Here is a 20,663-nt window from a genome sequence, read left to right on the forward strand (position 1 = left end):
GATAACTGTGTTTGGCATGGAGCCTACCATATGGATGCAACAGCCATAGTGGGAAGAGAGTAAACTATACCTACACAAGGAAGAAGAATGTGAATGACTGAGCGAGAGGAATGAGCGGGCCTTTGTGCTCCAGTTTCTGTGTAAGCCAAACCCTACGAACAATTCTACCTACAGCAGAGGCTGTGGCTCCTATCTTTCCTGAACTTTAAACTACAGATGAAGCCGTTAGTTCATTGAGAAAAGTTCTGTGGCCTTTGCAGTGCCCGGCTGACTCCTGTGCCCTCTTTGGATGAAGCTTCACAAGCTTGGCGATGGTGTTCACCTCCAGCTTTTTTTCCCAACTGGGTAATGCAAATGTTCTGCTGTGATATTTTAAAAACAAATATTAGATTTATTTACTGTGTGTGTCATACAGAGATAGAGGTATGCGTATACAGCAGAGGACAACTGACTTAAATCTGTTCCTTCCATCGTGTGGGTCTGAGAGATTGAACTCAGGTTGTCAGGCTTGGCTGCAAGTGCATTTACCCGCTGAGCCATCCCTCTGACCCTCCCTCAGCTTACTTTCATCCTGAAACAGTGCCTATGAGCTCCCGGTAGTAGAGCCTGGGGCTCTACTATCCCTGTCTGAGTATATTCAGTGTGCTAGTGTATCTAAACATTTAGGAAATGGGTGAAAATCTGCTCCCTAACCAAGTTCACGAGATGAGGCGGTTCCTATGACACCAGCTTTTGCAGAGCTCCGTGAGCTGGAATAAGTGCCATTGGTGGCGGTTAGCTTCTCCTGGGTATCAGGGTATGTTGTGGTGGCTGCATTCTGCAAGTGGCTGCATTCTCTCTGTTCTCCATATTTCCTTCCCTCTCCACATCCACTTCAATTTCTCCCCGACTCCATCTTTATAGGAGCTCCGGTCCCATTGTGTACTCACGGACTGTCTATGCATCCATGCATCTTATCCATCTAGGTCTGTAGTGACCCTGTTTCCAAATAAGGCCACATTTCAGGGTACTTATGCTTGGAGACTTAACGCTTGGCATTTCAAGAGGTACCATTCAACCCACCCTAACAGCCCTTTTAAGGAAAAACTCATCCTCAATAAGAAACCTAAGCTCTGAGCAGGATCCAGTGTGAACTATAATCCCATTTATCTTCGGTAAGCTTTGAACTACAGAAGGACACTTAACCCTATCAGCACATGTTCCAGTGTGTACTCCTTTCTCCCACCTCTCCCTCCCAGACTCTCTCTCATCCTTGTCACTGTTTCTTTCTCTCTACTCTGCTTACTTCTAATAGACTCCTGGGAAATACAAGGGATTTACAAACGGAGTCTAGGGGCCAAACAATCTTGTTTTATAGTATAGTCCAAATTATTTGAGAGTCCAAATTATTCTATTTGGTCACTGTGAATATAAGGCCATTTAACAATACCAAGCAGTAGGTCGATGCAAGGACGTATCCCATGTTTACAAACTACACAAATGAGTAAATCAGATGGACAGTTCTCGCTACACACACTCCTACACTGACAGCCTCTAGAAGCCGAATCGGAAAAATGCAACAGATTTCTTTTGCATTGGATGACACCACCTCCCTCTAATGAAGTGGATTTGGGCCCTGAGCCACCTAGTGTGTAGATTGATCCTGACTTTAGGCTGTTCATTTAAACGTGACATTGGTCGTAGATGCTGATGACCTTTTGCTACTAACACTGGAAAGATTATTTTGGATGGCTGCATAAGTACTTAGAAAATAAAACTGAGGCATTAGAAAAGAAACTCCCAGCCCAATAAAGGATTCTTATAAGATGCTTAGTCCAAAATATTTGTACAATAATACCATATTAAAAAAATCTTTTTAAAGCCTGTTTCATGTGAGGACTTTCAAATTTGTAGCATGGTATAACTCATGAAATAAAAAAAATCACTTCCTTTTGGGGGGAGAAAGAGTTTATTACACATGGTGGCAAGATACAGTCCATTGTGGGACTGGGGGAGCAAGCATCACACAGATGGTCACATTGCATCCAAAGTCTGTAGCAGGAATCTTAAAAGTTCTTATTTTTAAAATCAAACCCGAGGCCAGTTATTGGGGTGAATACTGGAAGGTCAGAGAGACAGAACAAGCCACAGCTATCTCACCTCGCCAGATCCTCAGCTGGTCTTGTCTCCTCAGACTGGAGGCCTCTGAGTCCTCATCCAGAATGGGTCTGTTGAACTGCTGCTATAAGCCTGAAAGCTTAACCAGCCACATGCTTAACCAGCCAAAATGCTTAACCAGGCCAAAATGCTTCTAGTTTCTGGCCCTCATGCCTTATATACCTTTCTGCTTTCTACCATGGGGGAGCAAGCATCACACAGATGGTCACATTGCATCCAAAGTCAGAAGTGAAGTGTGATGAATTATCATCCTATCGGCTTTCACCTTTTTATTCAGCTCAGGATCTCAGTCCCTGGAATGGTGCCATGAGCAATTAAAGTGTGCCTTCCCATCTCAATTAACTTAATCTAGATAATCACTAGTGTGCCTGGATGCTTGTCTTCTGGGTGATTCTAGATCCTGTCCACTTGACAATCAGCATGACCTAACACACATAGTATCAGTTCTTACTTGAGTACCAACCTTCCAGTCTAGGCTGTAAATTTTGAAACTAGCCTGATCTCTCTCCACCTCACCCCCCAAAAAACCAGGAGAACAATTTCTTAGAATAAGTATACCTATCTTACCTATCATAGATAAGTAGGCAGATGATAAACAAGCATATAGACAATAAATAGATAAATAAAAATGAACTCCTTCAGTGTGTCTCTCAGTGGAGAGCTACATTTATTCTTGTCAATCAGATCATAAGTAAGCTGTTCAGTCAGATGTACAAGGTCAGTGATTAAGTAGTTAAGTTGTCTGAAGTTTAAATTCCTGTCCAGATCAGGAATCATTTCTATTACCTTTAAGATATTCAGTGGTTTTCCCCCTTCTTTATTTATCATAGCTTACCCTGACAGTAAGACCTGAAAACGTATCTGTTTTTCAAGTGGACTTGCTAATGGCCGAAAGCATTATATCTTCAGAAAAAAATGTAACTATGATTAATGTTACCCTCAGTACTAGACACTGAATCTTTAACACAAGGCAACTGAGAGTCCAGTGATTACAGGCCTTGAAGATCCTGACCTGACTCTCTGGGAACTTATGCCAATGATGTCATTAAAAAGCAAAGCAAGGCAGGCACTGTTTGTTAAAGCTCAAAGAGCTGGAAGTTGCTAACGGCAATGCTCTGCACATCCTCCTTTCCCACCCGTTGTCTATTACTTAAAATGAATGGTGCTGAATTCTGGTGATTGAGAGGTAAGCTGACATGGGTTTCTTTGTGGGGAGCCCTTCCAGCCTATCTTCTCAGCATTCTCCCACTCCTGATGGGACGTTTGCGCTGCTGAGGGGTTCTAATGGGATGCCAGACCCTGCCCCACTGAAGGGTGCCTGTAGCCCTTTGGATGATGCCCTGATATGGGGATGCGGTGTCCTACTCCCACGGTTCTGGTGGCCCCTCTGGGCGCTTGCCTGTTGTTGGGGATGCTGATGGCTTTTCTCTTTACTGGGTCTTTGCCCTGTTCCCGGGGCTCTGGGTCCTCCTTTCTGGTTTCCTGCACCATCATCAGCTTGGAAATCCAAGAGCCTGCAAACTGAATGATGGTTAAAGAACATCCCCGGGGGCCTCTTCTGAGCTGAAGGAGAGTTAAGTGAGATCCAGGTGTTATCTTTTGGTATTCTCAGTAATCACGGATCTCCATCACCTTCATCTTCTGTTGATCTACCCAGAAGACTGAATCTACTCAAAAACATTAACCCCTAAATACCTCTGGACTCTGTGGTCGGGACCCTTCTTTGACTCTGCTAAAGTGTCACATCTCAGTTCATTTTTCCAGGGCAAAACCAGTTCCAACTGCATGAACTACACACCCCATGCTTAGTTCAACTCTTTTTTTTTTGGGGGGGGGGGGTTACAAGACAGGGTTTCTCTGTGTAGCCGTGGCTGTCCTGGATCTTGATTTGTAGACCAGGCTGGCCTCGAACTCACAGAGCTCCACCTGGCTCTGCCTCCCGAGTGCTGGGATTAAAGGCATGCACCACCGCCACCTGGCTTAGTTCTACTCTTGATCCCATTTCAGAGAAGCGACTTCTGGAAAGTCACCACCCAGCTGATTCAGTTTATTGCTGTGAACTCTTAGGGCACCAAGAACTCCTATTGAAAAGCAATTACTCCCTTCCTAAACTGTCGGTTAACTTGATTCACCCACACCACTCTTCAGCATGCCACACAGACTTCACATGAATGCCATCTTCTTGATGTGGGAGTACAGATGCCAGACCCAGACTCAAAGATCACCACTTGACCAACTGGCACCAATGAAGAGAAAGTGGAGCTTGATGTTAGCTCCTCATCAGCAATAAGTAGCCAGAATTGAAGTCAATGTCAATAAGCTCCTTGGGTTTCCCCTCCCTCTAGCCCCTGTTCTACTGTCCCTTGATAACCTCTTCCAAAGTATAAGTGTTTCTGTACTAACTTTCATTGCTCACACCTACTCCTACATTCTATCTTTCCCCAGATGTAAAGGTATTTGTTAAGTCAGCGAAGGAAGGATGTATTCAATAATCTACACATGCTCCCCAATGAGTGAAGTCCTTCGGGTCTTTCTGATAGTAAAGTCCTCCTTCTTCCCAACTTCTCCTCATTCCACCACAGTCTAAACTATCCCTTTAGACTCCACTGATGCTGGAATACAGATGATGTGATTATAAGACACAGCTTTACTAAATTATTGTCTCTATAGTGACCACTAAGGTGGTCATTTGAGAAAAAACACTTTATCCTAAAAACCATATTAATCAATACTCCATTATAAAGATCCGATTTATTGAGGGAAATTAGTTTGTGTTCAAATGATAAAACCACTTAAACCTGATCTGTCTTCGGAAAGACAAACCATCCTTTCAAAATAGAACGGAGAGCTGGGCACATGTACCCCTCTGAATGCAACTGATAAAATCTTTAAAATTGTCTGCCAATCACACTCTTTCAAGTAGAATTGTATTTCAGAATCATTAAGGACACCGCTCTTCAAAATAATTGCACTACAAATCTTTATAGATTTTTTTATGGTATAAACAATCATCTTCAGTTTATTTTCCAGTCAATCCAATTTTCACATATTTTGCTCAATTTAACACTTAAACAGATGTGTTTATGGAGAAAACTGGTTCTTTGTAGATGAGTACTGTTGTCATCATTCATACCTTTGTGATGAAAATTACACCATTTGCAATCCATGTTGTGTTAAGAATTGAAAAATTGGAGCTAAAGAGGTGGTTCAGCAGTTAAGAGCATTTGTTTTTCTCACAGAGGCTCTGGGTTTGATTCCCAGAACCCCTATGGTGATGTAAAACCATCTTGTTTGGATCTGATACTCTCTTATGACCTCTGACAGCAGCAGGTATGTATGTGGAGCAGTTTTACAAAAATGCAGGCAAAATGTTTACACACAAAATAAATCTAAAAGAAAAGAGGATTTTTTTTAAGAATTGCAAAATTTAGCACATTCTGAGACATTCAAGTATTTAATAATATTAAACTAAATGATTGAATATTCTATACATTGAATTATATGCATCTGTACATGAGAAAGTATACACTTGCTTTTAGAATATCAAGATAATTATCCCTTACTATTCTCAGAATTATGCTCAAATTACTCTTCAGTAGGTAAAGCCCTATTTATGGGTTTCTCTCTCTCTCTCTCTCTCTCTCTCTCTCTCTCTCTCTCTCTCTCTCTCTCTCTCTTTCTAATTTATGTTCCTGGCTGAGCTCTGAGCTCTGTGAGAGCAAGGGCCCCATCAACATCTTTCCACTTCCGCACCAAGAATGTCTAGGAGAGAAAGCTGCCTTGGTTAGGAACCCAGTAAATATTTTCAAATGAATAAATACAAGAATTAGAATAAGGCTCGTTATGCTTTTTATATGTCAACATGGGTGGGCTGTGGCACCCAGGGTCCAGATGTTTGGTCAAACATCAGTCTAGACTTGACTGTGGAGGTCTTTTTTAGATGTGACTAAACATTTAAATCAGTAGATAGAATAAGGTAAATTATCACCTATAATTGAGTTGGCATCATCCAGTCAGTTAAAGACCTTAGAGGAAAAAACAAAACAAAACAAAACTGAAGTACCCCATAAAGAGAAACTCTGCACCCAGACTGTCTTTGGACTCAAAACTGCAACAATAGTCCACCAAGGCCTTTAGCTTTCCAATTTGCTCTGCAAAATTTGGGCTTCCCAGATCCTACAATTATATGCGGTAATTGTTTAAAATCAACCTCCCCTGTCCCATCACAATCATTCTGTTTCCTTGATGGACACATATGCCTTTTGATTTCTTTTCTAGTCCTTGACACAATATTTAATTGTCCATCTACTCTCATGCAATAATTTCTGGCTTTTTAATACATGTGCTACATTTCTAGCTGTCATGGAATAAGAATCCAGACATCCATGCATCGTGCTTTTGCTTGAAGGGTTAAGTGAGCACTCTGCCTCTTGTGTGCAGCATCTCTTGGCAGCCAAGCTACTGGCTTGAAGACCTAGATCACAGGCCAGGTCCGTTCTGCATGAGTGATGCCATTGCTCAGGCTATAGGGTTCCCAAGCCAATCTTGCAATCATGTCATTCTCCAGTCCAGCTTGTATGGCTGTACCTGGCGAATACACCTTCCAGTTTCCATATCAGCAGCCAAGTGTACAGACTACTTTCCTGTAGCCAAAATGTTTAAGTCAATTTATAGCATGAAAGATAGGTGAAGCCAAATCTCATCACAGTCAATGTTTATTGTTTACATTTTGACATTTGAAGACTTGTTTTTGTGGAAACAGCACAGGGTCCAGTTGACAAGAACAAAAGAATGACTAAAAACAGAGCAGAGAGTTTCTTGATGATGCCTTTTAGAAAGAGCCAAATTCTCTAAGAACTGTTTCTAAATTGACTGCTTAAAATAGAAAATAATCTATCAGCCCAGTGGAGAAACTGGAAGCTTTGCCAAAGCCTTGTCATTTTCCAGGCAAAAGCCAAAAGATTAGATTAAGGGGACCATTAGATGCTGTGACTTAATGGATACTAAATACGGCCTTGAATGAAGTGATTATAAAATGTGGTATTGAACTCAGATTGGGTAAGACACTGAGCTGATTATACAGGTGCCATGGGTGGCAGAGCATATCTTTGGGTAAGGGTTTGTTGGTATGGAATGGGGATAGGCAACCTATAAGAACTATAAAAAATGGGGGGGAGTGAGAAGACCATAAAGCACTGTTCACAGGAAGTTGGCAAAGTGATTAAAATGGTCAGGATGACATGCACCACCATAGTTTGGAAATATGTCTGGTTATACCATGCGTTTTAACACACCCTGTAGAACTTTGTTTTATGCATCTTGATTCCTTGAAATGATAAAAAAAACACATATGGAACAAGGAAATACAAAATTTCCCTTCATATTCACCTGCTATTCCCAAACCAGCCCCTTGTAAGGGTATTATTGATTGCAAAGTCATTACCACTGGAAAATTAACCTATCTACATTCTGGTTAAATATTTGTTGGGATGTCTTTTCCAGATTCTCCATTGTAAGCAAAATAAATGTCCTCAAAATGAAAATTTGTTAATAGGACTCATTCCCACGGAAGTGCATTGTATTCATAAAAAATGTCTATATTTTTACTTATTTGGGGGTTGGCCTTGGAGACTACCTCAGAACAACTGCTCCACATGTGATGCTTATTTCCTACCTAAGATAGGAACCCTCAGGTTCCTTCAGCTACTTACAGCTGTCACCTGTGCTACGCAAACATTCTTGAGAACATGGGAAATGGAACAACTATGCAATCCAGCAATCCAGCTGCTGAGGGCAGACCTAGAAGAAAGAGAACAGCATGAGGAAAAGTAGCTGTATCCCCATGGTTACTGCAGCACTGCTCAGAAAAGCTTATGATGTGGAGTTGAAATTGACTTCTGTCAGCAGACAAAAAAGAAAGAAAGAAAGAAAGAAAGAAAGAAAGAAAGAAAGAAAGAAAGAAAGAAAGAAAGAGAACATGCTAAGCACTTGTGTGTTTTAAGCTGAATTATATTGCTTATATATTGACTATAATCTTTTTTTAAGTTGCCAGGAACTTTGTAACTGTATTAGGTAGGGTTATCTAAAAGAACAGAAGGGATGGAACATATGTATCATAAAGGTGGGTTCATTTGATTGGCTTATGCGGTAGAGGCTATCTGCGGGCTGAAGAAGCTAGACCCTGTGGTTGTTCAGTCTGGAAGCTGAGGGCCTCAGCAATGCCAACCTTGTGCTAACAGCCTGGAAGATTCATAAAGAGCTGCCAGTGGTCAGTGCACATTGAAAGGCAGGAACAGCAGCAACCATGGCAACACACTGTAGTTACTTATGAAGAAGCGAAGCCAGGTGGGAGACACTTCCTTGGATCTCTTTATATCTGGGTACCCATTGGAAGGTGCTCTGAGAAAATATACTGCCTCTCAGTTAGTCTTCTGTGGAAACACCCTCAAAATACACACAGAGGTGTGTCTCCTAGATGACTGTAGATACCATGAGTTGACAGTCAAGAGTGGCCAACACAGTCTTATCACAGGAAAGAGGATGAACAAATGGAGAATGGAAGAAGGAAGGATGTGGGGAGACAGAGAGGATATTTGGGGTTAGTCCCGTCATTTTTTAAGAGAATAATGCCATGACATAATAATTAATAGCAACAGGATGCTTAACCATAGTGATATAATTATTCTTCATTAATTAGTCTCTTAGGGCTGGTGATAAAGCAGTATGGTAGCATATTTGCCTAATATCCTCAAATCTCTAGCTTGATTTCTAGTAACAAACACACAAAAACACACCTAGAAACAACACAGATAACACACACACACACACACACACACACACACACACACACACACACAGTATAGTCCTATACTGACAGCTCCTTAATTTGTATGCCCAGCCTAAACTTCCCCTTGGGAACATTGACTAAAGGCATGTTCCACCATGCCAGGCAAGTCAGAATTTCTTACTTTTGTTCTGTTGTACTATCTAGTGCTTGAAGGCGATGGATGAAAGAACCAACCAATTTCTTTGGTACCCTACCGATCTGTAGATGAGATGAGCTGCTCAGGGTCTTCTCTTGGAGATGTGAAAGTTGGCATACCCCGACTATGCCTCTGCCTCCCAGCTACTCCACACTATTTTCCTCTACCCTCTGGTCATTTCTAGCACGGAAAATAGTGCCAGATGCTCACATCAAAGTCATTTGAAGAACTCTTCTTCGCTCATTGTCTTCCCATATTCAAAAAAAAAAAAAGGAAATAGATTGGTAAGTCACTTGAAGTTATACATTTAAAATACATGCTACGCTGCTTCATTTCTAACACCTGGACTGTTCTGCCAGTTTTCTGAGTGTGTCTGTCTTCACTGGTGCTCACCCTCACCCCCTGGTGTCTCTGTTCTGATCTCATATCTCACTATTCTCCAGCTCTTCTGAACTTGCTCCCTGCTTGATCCCACTCTGTGCCCTCGCCTCTTAAAGCACCGGCTCTCACCAGCTTCTCTGCCTTGATGCCATTTTCTGAGATGATCATTTCCCTGGCTCTTTTGCTTTTGTTTTTACATCAGCTGGTTCAGTGATGTGTTCCACCAAAAACTCACTCATCCCTGTTCTTCTCATGACCATGTAGGGCAAGGTATACCTTATTTTTATTTTTTATTTATTTGTTGCAGAGTACACTTCATAAAGCAAGAATTTCATAGCCAAGCATGGTGGTGCATGCTTTGAATCCCAGCACTCAGGAGGTAGAGACGGGTGGATCTCTGAGTTTGAGCTCTGGTTTACAGAGCAAATTCTGGGACAGCTAGGACTACATAGAGAAATCCTGTCTTGAAATAAACAAAGACCCAAGAATTTCATACATACATATATTCAAACATACATACACACACATGTATGTGTGTGTGTGTGTGTGTGTGTGTGTGTGTGTGTGTGTGTGTGTGTGTGTGTGTATAGAGAGAGCGCTTTACTATGCAGAGCCGGATGACCAGGGAAGTTAATATGTGGACCAGGCTGGCCTAGACCTCACAGAGATCTGCCTGCTTCTGCCTTGTGAGAGAGAGGGGTGCATTGTCATGCCAGACAAGTCAAAATCTTTTACTGTTCTGTTGCCAAGTGGCTCAAATCAAGAATTCATATTAGAATGCAGTTCTTCCAGGGTAGACTGTCTTGCCATGCCTGTGTTTGAGGAGGGAGACCTGGGCTCACTAATTAGGGGTGGCCACAGAGCACAGTGCAGAAAGTGATAAAAGTTGTAAGGAGGGAAAAAATGGGTAAGGAACCAGGATGCCCTGGCCTGCTTTTGCCACCCTCTAAGCAGACTATGTACCCCAGAGGCTACCATGACCGTCTGCAAGCTATTGCCAGCAGAGCTTTAGATCAGCTTAGGAGCCAAGTGTAATCTGGATAAAAGGAATAACGCAGGTTATTCAGTTTCTAATGGCTACTTGCACAGCTTTTTCCTAATTGCATTTTCCATAGACAATTCGTGCCAAAATGAACATTTCCCTAATGACGCTGGCAAGACGGTTTGTCAAACAGTGACACCTAGTGAGTGTTACCGTGCAGACCTTGTTCTGGGCTCAGTTTCAGGTCCAAAACATTCCACAGACATTCAATTTAGGAGGCAGTCAAGTCTCATTCACCTACTTTTAGTATTAGACTTGGCAGAGTTTGACTCCAAAGTGGCGCTCCCTCTCATTACGGGGCCCCTGGGCACCAGTGAATGAATGCCCTTGGAATGTTGACGAAAAGTTTTAATCTAAGAAAAACAGCTAGGGGAGAGCGCCGGCAAAATTACCCAGAGAGTCTCTCAAGTCAAGTATAAATGTTTAATATTTGTTAACTGCCATGGTGTGTGCGCAACACTGAGTGCTGCTCCCTTCGTAACAAGGAAATAGCTCTGTCTGTCCTCAGCCTGCAGGGGTCTTGGATGAGTTATTGGGCTGGCTCTGATATACCTGTGTCTCACTCCCTGAGAACTGGCACTTTAGAGGCTGCCCGTGCCAATGGGTGTGATTTAATGGGGGACTTACAGACCCACAAAGAGTCAGGGGCTTTGTGAGAAGTGATGGAATCCTGCAGAACAAGAACAAATTAGAGCCCCAGCAGAGAGTATTTCATTTATTTACTAAACTTCTTTGCAGTTCAGTTTACTACGCCATAAAAGGAGAAAGAACCTTGGCCCGTGGTTTTGAGGAGTCCTGAGATGCATATGGGAAGAATCCTGTACTTTGTGGAGTCCATTTCCTGTGCCTTTGGGATGGGCAGGAGTTCAAAGCTGTTATCCTTGGGTTCTGTGCTCTATTATCCTATATTAGTCACTGGGGTTGTACGTAGGTGAACAGTGCAGTGGAGAGTGTGTGCATCCTTCTCATTGTCTGTCTATACTGGTAAAGTACACTTGAGGCAACTAGACCAGTGAAGAATGACCTTAGTGGTCCCAGCCTGCTGCCTCCTAACTTATCTTGAGTGGTCTCTGATATCTGCCATTGTGAGTCTAGAGACCTGTCATTCAGATTAAGAGATGAGCTTTGCGGGCTGGAGAGATGGCTCAGAGGTTAAGAGCACTGACTGCTCTTCCAGAGGTCCTGAGTTCAATTCCCAGCACCCACATGGTGGCTCACAACCACCTGTAATGAGATCTGGCGCCCTCTTCTGGCCTGCAGGCAGAACACTGTATACATAATAAATAAATAAATCTTTTAAAAAAAAAAAAAAAAAAAGAGATGAGCTTTGGGAGCTGGAGCTATGGCTCCATGGTTAAGAGCATGCATTTGCAAAGGACCTGCGTTCAGTTCATGCCAGATGGATCACAACCACCTCCAACTCCAACTCCAGGGGATCTGACGCCCTCTGCTAGACTCCACAGACATCTTTGCTTACACATATACATACCCACCCATAGACACACATATAAATAATTAAAAATAAAATAAATATTTAAAAATACTCGACAGTAATTAAAACAAAGAAACCAACAGAAATGTGATCTTATTTAGATTGCTTAGAGCCTGAATTCTGCTTTATATCTTACTGAATGGCCTCAGTGGAGTCGTTTAAAGTCTCTTGGCTTAATAACTTTCACACAAAATTTGTATGAAAGATACATACATAAGCACGTATTATATTAATTGCATATAACATCTGTTTTTCAAAGAGGGATCGAGTAGAAGCTGTCTAGTAAGTAATGACATACTGGTCAGTGTGAGATTACAACACAGCTAGTTATCTAAAAGGACTTGAGCATCTTGCTTTGTGTACAGATACTCTGTAGTTAATCAAGTGAGAAAACAACCTGATGGCATTTTCTCAGAAAAGTATCCATCCCTGTGAGATGTTCTTCTCTCTAACTTAGCTAGTGATGATGTTGCTGTATTACTGACATAACACACTGCGTGGATATTCCCCGGAGAAGACACAGTGAGAGAAGGAGGATGATAGACTTCTTTGCTCATGTGGCTTTATGATAGTTTAGCATCATTTCAGTTATGTCACTGTCTACTTCTTTGTAAAGACAGAGCAACCCCGTTGCTCATGGTTATATACTAACAGCCTTCCATGGGCTTCCAAGAGAGATGGGCATTTGACTCTTATCCTCCTTTGCTCTCCCCTTTCCTCTCCTGGCACCCTTCTCCCCCTTCTCCTTCCTCTCCCTTTCCTTTCGCTTGCTTTTCTTCTTCCTCCAACTCCTCCCCTTCCTCAGTCTTTCTCTTTCACTCTGTAATGCAAAATCCGGAGTTTTCCTTTTGGGGAACCCTATTTGTCATCAGTTAGCCCTTACTTTACAACCACTCAGTCTTCACAGGGAGCAGCACAACAGTGTGCAGAGGGGTGTTGGGAGGGGTGTGTGTGTGTGTGTGTGTGTGTGTGTGTGTGTGTGTGTGTGTGTGTGTGGTGTATTTTATAACCTTTCAGAAGTGACATCAAATTAAAATAAAAAAGATTTCCAAAGCAAGGTTACACCACTTCAGTGAGGCCTGGTTGCAAGTGGCAAGAAAGCCTATGATGGCTCCTTAAGTGTCTTCACAGTTTACTCAAGGAGTTAAGGGAAAACTTGGCAATTGATCTTTGTTCCAGTGAAGTCAGGAGTGTCAAGACCAACAGAAGTAGACTGCTCAGAGTTCCTTGGGTCTTTGCTAACATGGTGCTTTCTGGTTCCCGATTCTTGACTTCCAACGGACAGGTTTCTCAGCACATTCCGTTGTCATTATGTCCATGTCTCAGCCATGTTACATATTGTAGTACTTCATTTCACAAACACCAGGCACATTTTCTGCATTACAAACCAAAATCCTCATTGTATTAACTGGCTACCAAGGTCCTTCTAGATGCCCTGGGTCTATGGCCTAACCCTGACTTCTAACCGCCTCATCATAATCTTTTGTAATTATTGGTGAATATTTAAGCTATGTCAAAAAGTGTAAAAGTACCTCCCCTGCCAAAAACAGTTCAAATACGGCTTCTTGTTTTAGTTAGTAAGTCTATTCTGGCTTTGCTGGCTTGTTTGTGCATCATTATTCTTCAGTGATGTTGGGCTGCATCTGCTTCCTCAGTGGACAGAGCCTGACTTGGTTTAAGTACATTCATTGTGTTCTCTCCTATCCCATTTTTTGCTTTGCATATGACCCTCCCCTCCTCCCTCCTCCTTCTTCTCTTCTGCCTTCCCCCTCCTCCTCTTCCCAGTTCTTAAAATCTTATTTTCCTTGACCATGATTCTTTTAGTTTTTATTATCCTTTGTTAGAACAGATGCTATATATTTTATTTCCCCTTTTATAGTTGTTATTACAATTTTAATTTGCATATAGATAACTAAGAAGTTAAAGTTTAACCCATAACTTTACCCTTTCTAGGCAATTACTTCGTTGCCCACTGACAGTTTGAAGATTGTGTCTACTAAGTCCATTCTTAACCAACTTGTCTTAGTTAAGATTTCTATTGCTGTGAAAAGATACCATGACCATAGCAACTCTTATAAAGAAAACATTAAATTGGGGAGTACTCGCTTATAGTTTCAGAGGTTCAGTCCATTATCATCATGGCGGGGAGCATGGCAGCATGCAGGCAGACGTGGTATTGGCATAGTAGCTGGGAGTAATGTATTTTGTAGGCAATAGAAAGTTGATTGAAACACTAGGCAGTATCCTGAGCATAGGAAACCTCAAAGCCCACCCCCACAGTGACACACTTCCTCCAACAAAGCCATTCTCCAACAAAGCCACACCTCCCCATGGTGCCACTCCCTATAAGATTAAGGGGCCAGTTACATTCAAACTACCACACAGCCTATATTTATTGTTTTTCAAAGTTAGTAAAATATAAAAGTTTTCTGATTGCTTTTGTCATCATTGCTGCTAATTATTCCCAAGCTTTTCCTTTATGGGAAACGTACAGTTTCTCAGGTGAAAGATTTCCGGTGAAAAATTATACCAGGGGACTCTGTAATAGCTCACGTGGGTAAAGGCACTTACCATATGTGTCTGGTGACCTGAGTTGAATCTCCAGAACCCATGGTGAAAGCAGAGATCCAGTTCTGCAAAGCTGTCCTCTGACCTCCACATGTGCACCATGGGATACATGCAACACATACACACATACACTGAATAAAATTTTTTAAAAGAAATATATTCCAGTGTTTCCTTAAATGTGTCTCAAGTTTTTATGCCTTTGTTTTTGTATGGTAATTTGGGGGCTTGCTTCGTTCTGTAACTGTTGTTGTAAGTTTTAGTGTGTGTAACACCTTGAGGATGTTCTCTTTCACTTTCAAAAATTTATCCTTTTAGGTTGATTCCATGTCCTGGTTTTCATGAATAGAGGTAAATGAACATGGTTGGGCAAGTATCTGTGGAGTGAGGTGTTGAGTCCTTTGTGAATACACCAAGGAGTGGTCTATCTGGGTCATATGGTGGCTCTACCTTTGCCTTTTGAGAATTCTCCACATTGATTTCCATACTTACAATCCCACCAGTAGTGAATGGGGGTTCCCTTTTTCCACATCTCCTCCAGCATTTGTTGTTAGTTGTTTTCTTGATCTTAGTCATTTTGACTGTGGTAAAATGAAATCTGAGTTGTTTTAATTTGGATTTCCCTAATTGATAAGAATGTTGGACACCTTTAAAGGCATTTCTCAGTAATTTTTGTTTCATCCTTTGAGATTCTCTGTTCAGATGATAGATCATTTTTAAACTGGCTGGCAAAGATTCTCTTCCACTCTGTAGGCTAATTGATTCATTCCCAAGATGTGCAGAAAATTCTAAGTTTCCTGGGGAAACACTAGCGAATGTTTTACCTTCATTTGTGAGCAGAGTCCTATTCAGAAAGTCCTTTCCTACACTTCTATCTGGTAGGGTACTGCCTGTGTTTTCTGTGCCTTGGGTTTTACACTGACGTCTTTGATGCATTTGAAGTTGATGTTTGTTGACAACAGGCACTTGAGCAAGTATCTGTGCGTCAGTGATCATAACAGCAGTACTCCCGACAGCTGGCAGCAACTCCCATGTGCCTTCGGAGGAGAGGATAAGAAACATGGCATGTCCATAGGATGCAATTTACTGACTCTGAAGAGAAGAGATCCTAACTGCTGGGAATTGATGGGTGTCTGGTGAGGCAATGAAATCACCATTTTTAAAAAACAAACCAACCAATGAATGCTTTCACTCATATGAGACGTCTAGAGTCATCTTTCATAGAGACTGACAACAGAAAGCTGGTTGCCAGGATGGGAGGAGGGGAGTGAGGTGGTCATGAATGCATGTGAAGCCTCTTTTCTGTGAGATTAAAAAAAAATGTCCTGCAGCTAGGTCATATTGTCAGTTTGTGATGAGGTGTATATATGTAATACCATGAGACTGTGCACTTCAAAAAAGTATTAAAATTAGGCTGGGACTGTCACTCAATGGTAGAGCACAACAGGACTTGATTACCAGGACAAAGAAAGCAAGCAAGGAAGGAAGGAAGAAAAGTTAGTTTTATGTTGTATGTATATTAGTAAAGCAGAAATAAAATGGAAGATATTTGATGCATTTCTAGGGTTTCTGGGTCAGAAAGTCCCCTCAGTTATTTGAACTGAGTTTTAGCTTGCATATGCAGTTCCCTAATTATTTTACCATCAGAACATTCAATAGCTTTTTTTCCTCCAACATCTTCCTGGGATAAATAATGAAAAGGACAAAGAAAATTAGTCTTGTGGCTTCTATACCAGGCATCAGATTCCATGGGAAACACTGCGAAGCCAGACCTCACAAGCACTGAGCTGATACCCGAACAAAATATGTGGTCCCTTGATTGTAAATCTTCTTCTTGCTGTTGGCTTTTCTGTCCTAGCAATTATTGATGAGCTCAGGCTCTTGTGTTCTATAAAACAGCGTTTCTCAGGCTGTGCCTTGCCCCGACCAATTCCATTTTACACGCAGCTTTTGACTCCATGTCGAGTACAAACGCAGAAGTGGGATGACCTTGGTGGACACATAGACAACACCGTCTGTCACGAAACGTGAAGCATGTGCTGATAAAGCGTTTAATTCTAAAAGTCAAATGGGTGACGGACTATAAATACGCCAATATAAATTGGGACCATATGAGCTCATAAGCATATTAAAATCTTATCAGGGAAACTGGCTGGAGAACTCAACAAACACACCAGGCTGAAGAAAGAATAAAGAGGACCACGCCTGACTGCTTTAGTGATGGCTCTCGCCAACCTTTCATCTAACCACAGACAGAGAATGCTGGAATGATCCGGGGCCTTCATCTCAGGATGGCCCCCACTACTGATGACATCTACTCCAATTGCCTTCCATGCACCCATCTGTCTGGACTCAGTTGTACCCTTTGCCTCTTCTTCAGCCACCCCAGACCCACATCTTGCTTCTCTAGCTCAGTTCAACCCAGAAACTCTGCTCACCCCTGAGGCTGAGCTCAACTCCGACCCTGCAGATTGTCTCCATGGCAACTCTCCTAGGAGACCTCCCGTAGAGTTCTCTATTTCATTCACACAGAGATGGTCTTTGAGTCTGTGTGTGTTCCCTGCCTCTGCTGTTTCAAGTCCTCTTTGGAGGGCTTTGTATTTTGGTAGAGCTTCTTTAACACTTTAAGAGAATTTAGCAACTTACAAGTATACACATGTAGATATGGATGGACTTGTGCCCTGAGAGCTAATATTAGTATTTAACGTTGAATTAAAAACAAACAAACAAACATGTTTTTGGATAGCTATCCAGGTAAATTGGGATGACTTGGTAAATTACAGCCAATGTCATTGACATAGCTTGTGAATTGATTATTACTCAATACAGTCTGACACACACATTTCCATTTAGGATTCTGGTATAGCATGCTCTTGAAAAGTATCCAGCTGTCTTTTTTTTTTTTATGCTATGACTCACTACATTTTGTTAGAACTCACTAGAAGATACTAAGTCCTACACCTCATGAAAATTCTTCATGTGTTTTGGCATCTGCCTTTCCTTTTAACTGTTGCAGATTCTTGGCTTCCTAATTCCAAAATTCTGATCTGAGTACAATAATCTGGGCTACATATGCTTATTTACTAAAAAGGAACACACAGGAAATTCTGTTTTTGCTTGGCTAAGTGGGGAGTTCTGTGTAGTAAAGTTAGTGGGAATTTTCTTTAACCCCTCAATTATTTGAATTCTCTGGAAATGGTCCTAAAAGTATTTAACAATGAAATAAACTTTGTACAAATAAGCCTGCTGAAGCTTGATGAGAACCTTGAGAGTAGCATCTAAACAAGAAGCTGCTCTCTCTTCCCATCCCAATTTGGCATCATAATGTTGCACCCCAGATTGATGCTTCCAAGGATCCACTAGCTTCTTGTTAGAGGCCAGTGCATCTTTTCAATAGGCAGTGGAAGCAATTCTCATCCTGTTCCGGCTACAAGTTGCAAAGGCTTAGTTATAGGTCAATGGGATGAAGAGGCATTTTACCAGCCTCACTCCAGAGTAGATTATTTGTCATAGTCGTGGCAAATACTAGAGCCCCATCAGTTCCACCTTAGAGTGTGAAGCACAGTTCTAAGCACAGAATGACAAGCTGAGATTGACCCTCCACTCCCATATATATATTTGCCTAGTGTTCACATCATCTAGTGCAATTATCACTCAGAGAGAAGCATGTAGATTTCCCTAACTTGAGCTTCCAAGGGAGACAGGTCATAAAGCAGAACAATGAAAACTCTTCCTGAAGGAATTGACTTCATTTGCAAAGGAAGGCAAGGAAGTTCAAACCAAAGGACACTTTCAGCACAAAGTGCATCAGAGCAAAAGTTAATCAGGTAGAGGTACACTGGTTCACTGGGCCCAGGCAGAAAAACCATGAGTTCCGAGGCAAATTTGGCAAATCAGTGAGCCTGTCTCACAATAAGTAGATAAAAGTATGAAAGGGGGAAAAAAGAAAAGGAAAGAAATAAGAAAGGAAACGTTAGGGCAGGCTATAGTCTATCTCAGTGGTAAAGCACTTACCTAGCTTGCATGAAGCCCTAGGTTTAGTCCCTTGTATTATAAAGTAGTTAGTTAATTAATTTAGGGATCAGACCATCTAAATACTTACCTAAAAACTATGCCTATGAAACCTACTAAGCTTAATTACATGGGTTTCTGAGCAGCTGTGTGTCCCAGGGCATTAGGGAGATCAACAAAATAATCAAAGAAAAGGAAAAGAAAGTCGAAGAGGACCCTTCCCAAACCACGGTCATTCCAGGGTGACTGTGAGCATTCCAACTCTTCTCTTTACCAGCACCTTAGATATGGAGGGTAGACGTCACTAAACTTGTCCAGACAGCTGCTAAACAAGCCAACAATAGCAAAACCTATGGTGGGCTCAGGAGAAACAGATACTAGATTTGTATGCTATTTAAATGTCTGTTTTCCAACAAATTTTTTGAGACACGCCCAGTCTTGTAACAAGACTTGAGAGACTGCTTCGGTTCAAGTCACTGTTCAGTTGGGGCTTGCAAATGGCTGATGGGGAAATAAGAGCAGAATTTAACTCCAAATGACAGTGTCGAGGAGAGCATCTATCAGGAGAGCCATCCATTTCAGAGAATTTAGAAAAATAAGAGCAAGCCTACATGTGCAGAGTGACGCAGTGGTCTGCTCCCACCCCCTGAGTCTTTACCACAATGGTGCACACAGTGTCTCCTCTTACCCTTGACAGAGGTTCTCATTACTCTGTAATTAACTCTACTCTGCCTTCTAGACCTTCCTCTCCATGTCTCCGTTCTGATCTCATTTGATAGAGACTGCAAGGATCAGGGACCTGAGGGGAGAACAGGGTGACACCGCACTAACAAGCCTTGCAAAGACTTTTATTTCACTGGATTCTCGTTATTGTATTTCTTTAATTCAGAATTTCCATTTTCTTCTTTTTACAATTTCTATCTATTGAGACTACATTTTTATTGCTTCTTTAACTATAATTTCTTTTTGAAGTCTCAATAAAATTCAACTCTTGAAGCCAATTACTACTGATGGTCTTCTTCCTACCCCCAAATCTATGCCAAACTATTACTGGAGTCCTAGGCCAGATGGCCATTTCTAGGGGTTACAATAAAACATTTTATCCATTTATTAAAAAACAAAATCATTGAAAGATTAAAATATTCAGTGGTGAGTTAATATTTGTATATATTACACAATTAAATTCTACCTGATTACCTTATATCCACTTTAATGATTTAAATATTTGGTTAATGTTGGATGTTAATTCATGTCATATGATAGTGTTTAGACAGTTTCTAAACTAGTCCTTTGACCACTCAGGACAGCACATGCCTTCAATGTACACACTGAAGATGGAGATGAAGGCCTTCCTTCTCTTGAATGTACTCATAAGGGTTATTACTTTTGATTGCTGTATCTCATTTCACAAACGCAAATGCAAGAGATATTCTGAATAAAGTTGGGTTAATCCTTCACATCAGTGGTTCTCAACCTGGGTCACAACCCTTTGGGGAGTGTTGAAGGACCCTTTCACAGGGATTGTCCAAGACCACCAGAAAACACATATATTTACTTTACAGTTCACAATGGCAAAATTACAATTATGAAGTAGCAACAACAATAGTTTTATGGTTGGTGGTCACCACAGCATGAGGAATTGCATTAAAGAGTTGCAGCATTAGGAAGGTTGAGAACCACTGCTTTAGTTGAGTTTGGATGCATTTGTGTTATATTTTCCCTAAGACTGGGCAAAGGGAATTGAGAAACAGATCCTGGGTGTTGGAGACACAAAGATGGCAGAGTGTGGGAACACGAGATTCCATGCTGACTACCACTAGGCCTTATTTATAGCCTATATAGCCAAGGGCTTTTGAAAACATGCTTTCTTCGGGGGAAATAATTCTGATTTCTAAATTCATTTGCTCCTGTTTTAGTTCACAATACTTTTGAATAATTACAATCTGGGTGTCTTAGTTAGGGTTTCTATTGCTGTGAAGAGACACCATGACCATGACAACTTTGTTTTTTAGAGTAGATTTGTTTACTAAGC

Source organism: Peromyscus maniculatus, chromosome 19 (genome assembly GCF_049852395.1).
Source record: "Peromyscus maniculatus bairdii isolate BWxNUB_F1_BW_parent chromosome 19, HU_Pman_BW_mat_3.1, whole genome shotgun sequence".
In the NCBI taxonomy this organism is placed as follows: Eukaryota; Metazoa; Chordata; class Mammalia; order Rodentia; family Cricetidae; genus Peromyscus; species Peromyscus maniculatus.